At 41.3% G+C, this 13086-nt stretch overlaps 1 protein-coding gene and 1 non-coding gene across 3 annotated transcripts in view; both read left to right on the forward strand.

The window, feature by feature from the left end:
* The window catches only part of ACVR1 (activin A receptor type 1), a 126833-nt gene that overhangs the window by 52752 nt on the left and 60995 nt on the right, over window positions 1-13086 (forward strand). The window contains exon 3 of one of the 2 annotated variants that reach the window (XM_067741872.1): window positions 6570-6724. The exons of the other annotated variant lie outside the window; for it this stretch is intronic. The gene's annotated coding sequence lies outside the window, so the exon portion shown is untranslated. The remainder of the gene's footprint in view (window positions 1-6569; window positions 6725-13086) is intronic. 2 annotated transcript variants of the gene reach the window in all.
* Window positions 2336-2407, forward strand: TRNAD-GUC (transfer RNA aspartic acid (anticodon GUC)). The gene has a single exon. It is a non-coding gene; the product is annotated as a tRNA-Asp (tRNA).

Consider the following 13086-nt stretch of genomic DNA (forward strand, 5'->3'; position numbering starts at 1 on the left):
GGTTTGAAACTTGTACATAGAGACAGAAGCATGAGGTCTCTGTAGCCTCTTTAGGTTCAGAACTTTGGGGGAAGGTCTCTAGTAGCTGTCAAGTGCTCTCTCTTTTTTTTTGCGGTACGCGGGCCTCTCACTGTTGTGGCCTCTCCCTTTGCGGAGCACAGGCTCCGGATGCGCAGGCTCAGTGGTCATGGCTCACGGGCCCAGCCGCTCCGCAGCATGTGGGATCCTCCCGGACCGGGGCACGAACCCACGTCCCCTGCATCGGCAGGCGGACTCTCAACCACTGCACCACCAGGGAAGCCCAAGTGCTCTCTTTTTTAAGGAAAGTCTAATTTATTATTTTCAAAAATTTTATTCTTTTATGTAAAAGTTTATTTTTGATTATTTAATTTCAAGTAGTACAAAACAGTCTAAAGATAAAATTTTCTCCCTTCCTTTTCTCTTTTACCCACAGGTAATAATTTGGAACACAGAATTTTTCACATACAAACTTTTCATAGACACACAAATTATGTGTATTAATTATGTTTAAAAATGGATGGAACGTGGCTATACATTTGGTTTTACAACTTGCTTTTTCCTTTCACTTGATATGCTTTGGGTATTTTCCCTTTTAAGCAGAATCTCAATATAAGTAATGACTTCTTAGTGTTCCTTATATGGCTGTAACATAATAACAATCAGTCCTCAAGTGATGGGGTTAGCCTACAATTTAAAGGGGTATATGGGGGGGGGGTGGAGACCTTTCACATTAGGGAAAAGACAAAAGCCGTGACTGTTGACTTTGAACTCTTAGTCACTGAGGATGTGAGTTTTTATTTTCCAAGGCAGATGATGCACAGCTTTGGGCTGTTGCCGAGGTGTCACTTATGTCAGGTTTTTATCTTCTGGTTGCCTGGAAGGAACATCCTTGGCACTAGGCTGTGTTCATGTATTAGCATAGTTGTTAGTTCTGGCTACCATCCTTGGAGCACTATGAGATATTTTCATGCCCATTTAAGGTGGCATGAGGTTCAATGAGTTCTAAGAGAAAGTAATGAATAACAGGGGTGGAATTAAGAGACTGACTTTATTTTGCACATATATTTATTTGAGGGAGGAGGAGGAGATGATGGTGTTAGTTAATTGCTAACCCTGTGATTCTTCATTATGAAACAGGGTTAAAATTGTTCAGCTCAATAGCTTCCTAGCGTGGTTGACAGCGAGAATCGCCAGACAAGTTTTTAGATATCTGGGGCCGATATGAATATTTGTATTGTTATTATTTTATAAAATATTTATTTCTAGGAAGGTAATAATATAATCGATGTTTATAAGGTTTAAAAGGTACAAAAAGAGTGAGAAATAAGTCTCCCTCCTCCCTCTCTCCCAGTTACCCTTCCTGGAGACAACCATTGTTACCAATTTCTTATATATTCTTTCAGAGATTTCAGGCATATACCAGCAATAATCTAAAGATTATTGCAATTTCTTTCTTTTTTTTTTTAACCCAAGTGAAAAAGCATTCCACTTAGAGATGGGCTGGAATTTATTTAACCAGTACTATATTGATGACCATATAGATCATTTCCAGTTTTATTATCATAAACAAGGCTTTAGGGAATAACCTTGTACATATATCATTTTAAACATGTTTGTGAACGTATCTATAGGATCCATTTCTAATAGTGGAATTGCTGGGTCAAAGATAGGCACATTTTAATTTTGGTAGAAATACTGCCAAATTGCTCTGTTCATAGAGCTTGCAAAGTTTTAGATTCCACCAGCAATGGATGAAAACTCTGCTTCCTCATACCCTTGCCAATCACAGTATAATTGTCAAACTGATCATTTCTTCTCTGCCAGATCTATAGGTGAAAAATGACAGTTTAATGGAGCTTTAATTTGCATTTTTTCTTATTTTGATTGACATTGAGCATCTTTTCATAAGTTTAAAGGCCATTTGTATTTCCTGTTCTGTTCCATGTTAGTGTCCTTTGTCTGTTTTCCTATTGGGTTATTGATCTTTTTATTATCAGTTCACAGGAGCTCCTATGCATTAACAGATTAGCACCACCCCCCCTTCTCTCCTTGTGATATGTGATATTTTACTTGGTAATTTGTGTAAAAATAATTATTTTGCAGTGTGGATTATTTAAAATTTTGTATACTTAAATTTACCAATTCATTCAACAAATATTTATTGAATGCCTCTTATGCATTAAGCACTTATTCTAGGCAGTAGGTTATACAATAGTGAAGAAAATAGATCCCAGTTCTTGCTCCATGGAGCTTACGTCCTAGTGAAAGAGACAGTAGATAAAAGACGTTTAAAAATATTAGTTATAGAGGGAATTCCCTGATGGTCCAGTGGTTAGGATTCGGCGCTGTCACTGCCGGGGCCCGGGTTCGATCCCTGGTCGGGGAACTGAGATCCCACAAGCCATGCGGCAACCCCCCCACCCCCTGCCCACCGGCTCCCACCGCCTCCCCATAATATTTATAGAGATAAATATATATTTAGCCTTTTTGTGGCTTCAGGACTTTGTAATACAGTTAAAAGACCTTTTCCATTCTTAGAGTTAAAAACTTATCTTTCCTTGTAGTGTCTTGTGGTTCTTTTTTTAGGCTTAAATCTTTGATCCATCTGGAATGTTAGGTATGAATCCAACTTAATTTTTCTCTGGGTGCTCTATTAATTAGGGTAAGGCTGAGTTGCTGCAACCAAGGGACTGAAATATGCTATGGTTCAAAGAACAGAGGAGTTGACTTTTTTCTTCACTTTACAGTTCCAGTGTGAGCAAAGCAAGTCAGCAGAACTGCCCGTATCCGCTGGTCGTTGAGAGTCAGGTTCCTTCTGTCCTGTGGCTCTAGGAATTGTCACTGTACTTATCTGCATGGTCATAGCTGGGTTGCTACCACAGCTGGGTTCCCTCCATGTGAAGGACGAAGGAGAAAGTTCAGGGCAAGTGATCACATGTCACTTCCTGCTTCCATTGGTGAGAACATAGTCTTGTGGGCACACCTGGCTGTGAGGGAGTGTGGGGAATGCAGTCCGTGCTGGTCAGCATGTGGCCAAGAAGAAGTGAAGAAGGAATTTTAGTGGAAAGTAAGCAGTCTCTGTCCCATTGGCTAGTCATTCCAATTTTACTGAATAGTCCCAAATTTTCCCTTTTGATTTCTTTTGTATTATAAATTCCCATGTACATTGTGGTCTATTTCTGGGATATCCATTTAGTTTAATTGAGCTCTTTGCCTGTGTGTGTAGTAGGATCACACTGTTTTTCTTAAACTCTTGGAGCTTAATACTTTTTTTTTCTTTTGTAGGGGTAATTCCTGAATTACTGAATTTTACTGAATTTTATTGAATTTTCATATTTATTTTAAGTTCCCTTTTACAGAACTTTAAAGTTTCATGTTACAGAATTTTCATATTTATTTGTGTGTGTGTGGTTGTAAAAAAATATATGAACTTTAAAATTATCATATGTAGTCACCACTCCCTCCCTGCTAAGAAGCAAACCTGTTAGTATGATTATTGGGATTGTGTTAAATGTCTAGATAAGTTTTGTGAGGGAGGTTTCACAATTTTATGGTGTTAATTTTTCTTATTTGGTGATAACGTTGCACAGTGTTTGGGAAACATTGATCTGGACTCTCCAGTCTTTTGATATCCTTGACCCATGAAATTTATGTAATTGGAGTGGGAGAGAGGAAGGACCAACTTATCATAAGATGCTGTGTTACTTTTTTAGTTTAATACTTGATTTCTGATAATGACTAGGTAAGTGAAGCCTATTTCTCTATTAAAAATTAATAAACTTGTAACTTGAAAAAACAATTTTCCTGTCTGAAGGTAAAAAACAGTTGACATTTCAGGAGGTTATTATATAAACTTATTTGTAACACAAACCTGGTTTTTTGCATATATGTATGATATGCAGTGCTGTTACTTCCTCCGAGTGTGTGTGTGTGTGTGTTAGTCTGCATCTTTTTTTGAACAACACACATTCCTCTTCAGTCTTCTCCTTTTTACCTTTTTATTATAAAGTGAAACACAGATATCACACAAAGTATACATAGCTTAGTTAATTTTATAAGGTAAATGTTTTTTGTGACCACCACACAGGTCAAGAGAGTATTAGCGGCCTCCCTAGAGCCCCTTGGCATGTCCCATGACTGTCATGGTCCCTCTCTCTCTCCAGAGGTAACCACTCTCCTGACTTCTATAGTAATTGCTTCGTTGCCTTTCTGTATGGTCTTATCACCTGCCTGTGCATGTCTAGCCACTGTAGTTTAGTCTTGCACATCTTTTTACGTCTTTGAAGTCTAAAGCTCAGGTTCCCCCTCCAGCCCTTTCCTTTTCTTACAGTTTATCTGTCGAAGAACTCAGCCACTTGACCTCTAATTTCCAACTGGCTGGATTTGGTGATTGCATCCTCATGGTTCAGTTCAACTTGTTCTCTTTCTTTTAGTGGGAAATGGTAGTTTAATCCCACAGTCTGGGTATCCGGAATGCTCACTGCTACTGGGTAGGTCATCGTTTCTAGGCCTTTTTAGTGGACAGAGGAAATATGTATGTATAAAATACTCAGTGAGTTCATACTGTTGCTTCCAATTCAAATTCAGTTTATATGGTTCTTACTTAACCTTAGCTGAATTACATCTCTAACTCCCTTATTCCACGCAGAAAATTTAGGTTCTCCAGAACAGCAGGGAACAATAGTATTTGAATAGGCCATAGTTAGGCACCTGCTGTCTTCCACACATTACACACAGTATTCTCCACACCACCACAATCCCAACACCGCACCACGAGTGATGATAACTGAAAGGCGAGAAAAACAGTTCTCTTTTTGTGTGCTTATCCCCATTCTCCTCGCAATTTTCAGGGGGAGGAGTGGGGGATGTTTATAGTTGTTGAAAACTGGGCAAATTTAAACACTGATTAGCTTTTAGATGATATTTGGAGGAGGAATACTTTTAATTTTGTTACATGAGATGTTGGTTTTATAGTTATGTTTAGAATAAGTCCTTATCTGTTAAAGAATTTGTGGGTGAAATGATGTGAGTTCTGGGATTCTCATTAAAATACATCAGGAAGAAAATGGGCAGAATAGAGGAAATAAGATTTCTTATTTTTGGAACTGAGTGGTAGGATGTGGCTTATTTTTGAAACTGGGAGGTCAAAAATAGGGTTTATTATCCTTTTTCTCAATGTAACTTGAAATGCCTGTTATGCAAAATTTTTTAAAATTAATCTTATAAACAGTGAAAAGACAAGGGCCTACGATAGGGAAGGAAGGTGATAAGGAAGGAATATTCAGGGAAGTGGAAAAATGAGTAAAGAATCCTAACCTGGTGGTTCCGTTTGGCTCAGTGGCCTTGAAGCTGGGTAACATCTTGAATGAGAAGAAGGGAGGGCTGAGATGTGAGACCTCAAGGGAAACCAGCGTTTAAGATACGAGTGGCAGAAGAGGAAACTCCCATCCAAGGAAACTGAGCAGATCCAACCCATAAAAGTAAAGATAGCAGAGAGATGGCGCCTCTGAATCCCAGCTAGGGAAGAACCAGGGAATGGACCAGTTGATGCCACCCTCAGCGTTCTCAGCATCACCCAAATTGCCGGGGGACTGGGGGATTCCTAGGCCTCAGGTCAATCAAATACAGATCTCGGTGGGTGAGGCTTCAGAGTCTGACTTCTGAGGAAGCTCCCCGGTGAATCTGAAGGATAAGGTAAGGTTACAAAGAGTTAGAACCTTAGCCAGAGGCATTTTGGTGATGGACCGGGTGGAGAGGGGAGATGTGGAAGGAGCTTTGTGTAGTGCTCTTTCTAGAAAGTTTTCTGCGAGGGTATGAAGAGGGTAGATATGGGAGGACTTGGGGCCGAGGGAGGTGGTGGTTGCTGAAATAGTTGTTGCTTATAATAATGTAAGAGAGGTTTGCCTGTAAATGTGGAGGATGTGAATGGTTCCTTATGCAGGATGATGACTGAGTGGTCAGGCCAAGCATGAGGTTAGGCGCCCCCCCTCACCCCCCACCCCAGTACCAGATAGGTTATTTTTATTTTTATTTATTTATTTTTTTTTGTGGTACGCGGGCCTCTCACTGCTGTGGCCTCTCCCGTTGTGGAGCATAGGCTCCGGATGCACAGGCTCAGCGGCCATGGCTCACGGGCCCAGCCCCTCCGCGGCATGTGGGATCTTCCTGGATCGGGGCACGAACCCGTGTCCCCTGCATCGGCAGGCGGACTCTCAACCACTGCGCCACCAGGGAAGCCCGATAGGTTATTTTTTTGCCAAGCACGTGAGTTTCGATGGTTCGGGGGAAAGCTTGAAAATGGTCATCATGAGTTAGATGTTCTTTCTATTTGTTAATGTTTTGAATTACACATTAAAGGAGAGGTACTCAAGTCCTTGCATAGGGACCTCTGCTTCTCAAGTTCTGACTGGGCCTTTGGGCCCCTCCCCGAGGAAGAAGGAAGGAGTGGGGTTTTTACGGCTGATGTTGGCCCTGTTTTCTTATTCAGCACTCCTGCTCTTCTTCACATTCTGTTTTCTCTTTTTTGGTTTCCTTTTCTTCGTGTTCAGGTGACACTCTTATACGCGTAGAACCTCCGAGAGGGGTTGCCTGGTACAGGGTGGTGCTTTCCAGTTATTTGCTTTGGGACTGACTGTTGGAGGGATCCCTACATTTTCTGGATTTCCTAATGTCTGACTTCGAAGGTTGTGGGGAGAGGACTGAGGTGAGTACCCTGTTCCTCCTGTTTTTCTCTGCCTCCATGTCTTTGTTCTTCATAATAGGTTGGATTCATCATTTCTACCCTGTAGACTTTCTACCCCTGTGTACTTGGGAGCATCTTCTGTCTCCTAGATTTCGTTTCTTTCTCCCCACTTAGTAGAGTGCATTTATTTTTACTTTTAACATGCCATTAATTTCTAATTTAGGTCAATTGAGCATTTTGATTTTTTTTAAAAATAAATTTATTGATCTTATTTATTTATATTTTTGGCTGTGTTGGGTCTTCGTTGCTGCGTGCGGGCTTTCTCTAGTTGTGGCGAGCGGGGACTACTCTTCATTGCGGTGCGCAGGCTTCTCACCGCGGTGGCTTCTCTTGTTGCGGAGCACGGGCTCTAGGCACGCAGGCTTCAGTAGTTGTGGCATGCGGGCTCAGTAGTTGTGGCACATGGGCTTAGCTGCTCCGCGGCATGTGGGATCTTCCTGGACCAGGACTTGAACCCGTGTCCCCTGCATTGGCAGGCGGATTCTTAACTACCGCGCCACCAGGGAAGTCCGAGCGTTTTGGTTTGAGTGGGTGGTTTTTTGGTTATGAAAGTTTTCTGGTCTCTTTCTGTGTGGTATCAGAGCCTCTCCCTGTCTTATTTCCCCTCCTCTTTGTTTTCTGTTGTGGTTACTTCGATGCTAACTTGTTCCACTTGTACACTGACCCTGTGTACACGGCTCGTTTTCTTTCTCATGATCATATTTATACTTTTGATGGATATATTTAAATGAACAGCTGTGCATTTGTTGAGTCATACCACAATTATCTGATTCTGCCTTAGCTGCTCCAGGGGCAAAAGCATATTTCAAGCTAAGTTGTGAGAGAATTCCGTTAATCACATTCTAACTGGGGGAGGGGAGAGGAGAAAGACCACTAAGAAAAGTCTTTTGAAAGATGAATGTTAATTAGTTGTTCAGTTATTTTAGAATAGATTGATTTAGTTGCTATTTAAGGTGTCACCTGAAGAAACTTTATAACGATGTAAATAACTGTAAAGGTTTAATGATATCAGACAGGCTAAATTCTCTGGAATTGTTGATGTGGGGATAAACTTAGTAGCTGGTTTATTTAAATAGATAAGCGGTCTTTAAAAGAGTTTCTTTCTGTAAAGACTGGTGTTCTTGACTCAGCATTCCTTGAATTCATTGGCTAAATATTTTGTTTTAAGCTTCCTGAACAGATAACATTACAGAAAACGTTACAACTTTCTTTTTCTTCAAATCTATTAATTGCTAATTATAACCTCTGATTGAGTCTTTGGCTTCCATCAGCCAGATCTATTTTTCTCTTGACACTTCCTCATGGTTTTCTGAAGGTTATTAATAGGCATGGAAGCATGGCTTTCCAAATAGCGTCAATAACTGTTAGGAGACTAGTGGGGGGCAGAGTGGGGGGAGATGATATGTCAATTCCTGACTCGGAGGAGGTGTATTTTCAAGCTACAGAAGCTGTCTCAGAGGTCACTGGGGATGGCTCTGGGCAGATCAGCTGGTGTCTGCAACTAGAGATCCAAGCAGTCCTATCCAAATGGGATACTGTCCACCAGGGAGTTGTCTGCTCTACCCAGAGTCTGCCAGCCGTCTTTTTGTTTGGCTGCTTCTCTTGGATGACACCCTTGAAAACTGAAATCCAGGTTACAAATGATATCTTTTAATTTATCTCCAATACCTGGTTGCAGCTATATTACATTGAGGATGAAGAGCAGCCCTCTCCCCCAGTCATTTCCTGGCCAGCCTGTAAAACATTCCTTAAACCTCCCTCTCCTCTCCCCACCCAAACCAAAGTGTAACGTAGACTAAGATGTTAGAATTAATGTGTTTTAATTTCCATTGAGTGCCTCGTATGTGCCAGGATGGCGATGTAGCCATGATCCAGGCAGAGTCCTCACTCTCACGCTGCTTAAATTTTGGTGTGTGGAGTAAGGACGGATGGGAGAGGGAGAGACATAATAAAGACCAATAAACTAATACATACATGACAGATGTCACGCAGCGTTAAGTGCTGTGAAGAAGACGGCAGGGCGCTGTGGGCTGAGTGTGGGGAGGTCTGAGGCAGGAATGGGCTTGAGTGTGTGTGGGGTACGGAGGAGAAGGGGTCTGGTCAGGCTGGTGTATAAAGGGTGGTTTTTCTCACCTCCACAGAAATCTGCTCTAGTGCTTCCCATTTTAAAAAGAGAGAGAGAGAAATAGACCTCCTTGGTGCTGATGTCTTTTTTATTTAATTTCCCCCGACCCTTCAAATTATTACGCGTTGGTCATGTTAGCCTTAGAATTGGGACAGTTGTGTCAGATGGCAGTGCCTGAGGTACCATTTGTCTGGTAACAGGAGGGATAGGAAGGGTCTGAACTCTTAGGCTAAAGGGGAAACTGCAGGCAGTGAGAAATGCCGCAGAGGGCCGAGAAGGCATCTAACTGAGGGCTTTGGGAGGAGGTGGGATTTTAGATGGACTTCACAGTTACTCATCTAAGAGTTTCACTGGTGGAGTTGGGGGTGAGGGTAGGGGGAATAATAGGGTCCTTTCTACCGGTAGGTAAAAAAAAATACATAAATGAAATAAAAGAAAGTCCCAGTTTGTAAACTGGAGGGAGAGGAGCCCTGAGCTGCCTAAGAGAATAGAACAAAACAGCTGGGAGATGATGGGTACTATCAGTTGAAACAAAGCGGAGAGCCGTGGCTATTTGATACAGAGGGAATGAAGTGGAAGACGAGGGACAGTTTCCATGTAGTCAAGCGCGTCAAAATAAAACCGAGACTTGAGATGCCAGTAAGGCATGCCGTGGGTGATCAAAACGTTGGAATCTCAGAAGCTTAGCTTAGTTATTATCTTTATATTTGGTAGGGGTGTAGCAAAGTCAGTTTCGTCCTGTATACAATGAAAGTAAGTCTATGGGGTTTCTTCGGTTCTAACATGGTAGCTTATCCTTTTACTGATTTTCGTTCAGTTAAACCTCATTTACCTACCCTTGCCTTTTTTTTTTTTTAAACCAGATTATATTATTCTTTTCCTGGCCTTTCCAAACCATATCTTGGGTCCATCTGTCACAGCTGGAATGTTTGTAGTGTAACTCTTTCAGTCAGAACCCTTTCTTTCCTGAAATAATCTGTAATTATTTCCTCTAACTACAGGATGAACTGATCCAGGGGCTGGATTTCAGTACTATAGGACTTGTCCAAGAAGCTATTTGTATTCATCTATCTTGAAAGATCAAATTACATGCTAATATTCTGAAAGTAACACCCCACCAGAAACCCCCCCGCAGCAGTGAAGTCTATATAAAACCAAGCCCTGGCAACTTGCACATTGCCAGTTCAGACAGAGTGTGGTGTTAAAAATATTTCACAGGTCATTTGTGAACTGGAGAAAAGACCCTGACTTAACTTATATGGTATGATGCTTTGGTTTAGCCTTTCTTTGCAGCTATAACTGACAGCCCATGTCTCTCTCCACCCTTTCCAAAGTCCCAGGTAGTTTGGAGCAAGCTGTCCTTGGGTTCTCTCTCTGCTTGTTGACCATAGAAGAGACATAACTATTGTCACATAATGGCTGATTTTTGTCCCCCTTGGAGGTGGTGGTTGTAAGTATACCTTCCCTCAAGATTGTATATTTAGAGTCTGCCTTGCTGGATCTAATTTGCCCCCCAAATGTGCCCGACCTAACGCTAATGACTGTTTTTATTTTATGATGCGTCACAAGAGAACTGAAGAATGGGGATGGGAGGGAGGAGGTAGCAACCACTTGTGTACTAGCAACGTGGCTTGTCTTTCCTTTCACATCAAGATTCCCCCCCCCCCCCCAGGGGCAGGGGAGATAATCCGAGGTTACAGGGTATATGAAATTAATTTGAGGTTAGAGAAATGCAAAGACGGCATGATAAAGGTGGCCCAAATAACCATTGTTTTCTGAGAGGAAAATCAAGATGGGTAAAGATCACAACGTGTTGAAGCTTGGATAAAATGTTAAGGAGGACTGTGGTTAGTTCCATAGTTTAGGAAGCTAAACTATGGATGGCTGGTTTAACGAAGGTTGTGAGCGTTTGTTAATTAGGACCTGGACTCTGGTCACGTGGCTTTGGGTTTGACTTTGTGTGCTCGAGCAAGGTACTTCTAGCTACCCATTTTCTTATCTGTAAGCTGGGATTAATAGGAGTATTTCTTTTAGAGTGTTTTGGGGAGAGGTTGAAAGAGATAACGCATAGGATCTCTAAGCACGGCGCCTGGCTGCTTAGTGAGTGGCACTGCTGTTACTGTAATAATGATGTGCTGTTGACAGATGACTAAGGGAAAGCAGAGTCACTCTCCTTCTTTTCTGCTTTGCCTCTACCTTTTATATTAAAGAGAAAGATTTGTTTTTTCTTATGGAAGGCGTAGCATAGGCCATATAAAAGAGACGTAAAGAAAAAACTGTCATGGAACAGTTGTGATAGCCCTCACCGACGGTGAGTGAGCGACTTCACGTGGATGGTGAAAAAGTCATTCAAAATAGGGATGGGTGAATGTACAATCCATCTTTCAAGATTCTTTCTGACTTGGAGAGTGTTAGAAATTGAATTGAGAAGAGCATCAAGGAAGTCCCTATTGAACGAGTCGGTACTCAGTAGATTATGTGTTGAACAAATGGACAAACCAAATGAGTCTAGGCCGCCAGGCCAGACAAATGAACATTTTGTAGAATCTTCTGATGGGAACGAATCTCAGGGTTCATCTTACAGCTTTGCTTTCATCCTCAGCACACAGATAACAAGTTGTTTGCTGTTCATAACTTTAGGTTTGAGAAATATCTTTTATTCTTACAGTAGATTATCAACTAGATTGCTTAATATGAGTTCTAAAGGTTGAATATAGAAGTGCAGTATACTCCTGGTTATTCTGTGACTGACATCAGAATGCTTTGTGATTTTTGGGGGGATGTACTGCAGTATATCTGTGGCTTTATCCAGCTGTAAAATTGTGATGAGCGAAAGAAGTACCAAACTTGGTCTCAAGCCCACATGTGTTAAAAATTGAGCTAAACGCTAGCTCCCTAACTGGATGTCAGTCTGATCTATAAATGGAGTTTGAAAAGTACCATAGGATTTGGAAAGCAGCTCTGTTTTGCCCTGGTGGTTTGCCTGTTTTGAGTACAATATCATGGGACTGTCCTGTCTCCCAAGGGAGTAGTCCTGAGACACTGTAAAAGATGGCACTGATTTAAGACCCGAGGTCCCTAACCTTTTTCTGCATAGCTCTTTGCCATGTGTCTGAAATATTAAGATCAGTTACCAGGGCTAGAGGGCCTTATCCAGGAACAGAAAGGAGGTGGTATATACTGGGGCAAAAATTTATACTCCAAACCCTTCAGATAATATTCTGTAACCCCCAGTAGCCTATGAGTTTTCGCAGTCAGGGATTTTAGCCTTAGAATATTGCATAAGGATTTGGTTGGACCAAAAGGAGATGGACGCTGGAGTACCTTCTGATCACAGTTTTATGTCTCATTTAAAAAGTATTTCGTTGTGCACATAAAGTATTATTCCTACATGAAATAGATAATCTGATGCCTTCTCCCTTGACCACTAGACTTATTGTTGACTTCCTTGAGGTTAGAGAGTTTAAAGAGATTTCTAAACCTGTGGAGCAGTAACATTTTTGTCAGGTATCGAGCCAATGCCCAGCCTAAAATGTCTGCTGCCATCTGGTTACCTGGTATGGCAGAAGGACTGATCATTTAAGAGTAAGGCAGTGCTTCTCAAAGCGTGGTCCGAGATCCTCTGGAGTTTCCAAGACTTCCTCAGGGGTTCCACAAGGTCCTCCTTCTTCCAGTCACATATACGTCTTCATGTACGAAGTTGGATTCTCTTTTCTTCAGCTGATACAGCATGTCATTCCAGATTGAATGCAGAATCATACATGAGAATCCAGTTGCCTTCTACTAAGCCAGACATTATAGAGATTTGCAAAAATGCAAAGTAATGCCACTTTTTCCTCATTAGAGCTTTCTGTGGGGGAAAATACAGTTCTTTTTTTAATTTAGAAAAAATAGAGTAATATGTTTATTGTTATTTTAAAACAAATAGAGTATTGAAAACATTCTCCATTTTAATTTCTAATAGAGTAAATATTGGTAGAAATAACTTACATAGACAAGTTCCTTAGAGTCCTCAGTAATTTTCAAGAGTATAAAGAGATTCTGAGACCAAAAATTTTTAAAACTATTGGAGTAAAGCATCCCTGAACTATTGAATTATTGCCACTCTCTTTTCCCACTACCAGCCAGCCCACATCTGAAACTCCTTAGCCAAAAATACTTGAGTGCAAGGGAGTTGAACATTACTTGTAAAGACAAT

The sequence above is a fragment of the Pseudorca crassidens genome, chromosome 6 (genome assembly GCF_039906515.1).
Source record: "Pseudorca crassidens isolate mPseCra1 chromosome 6, mPseCra1.hap1, whole genome shotgun sequence".
NCBI lineage: Eukaryota > Metazoa > Chordata > Mammalia > Artiodactyla > Delphinidae > Pseudorca > Pseudorca crassidens.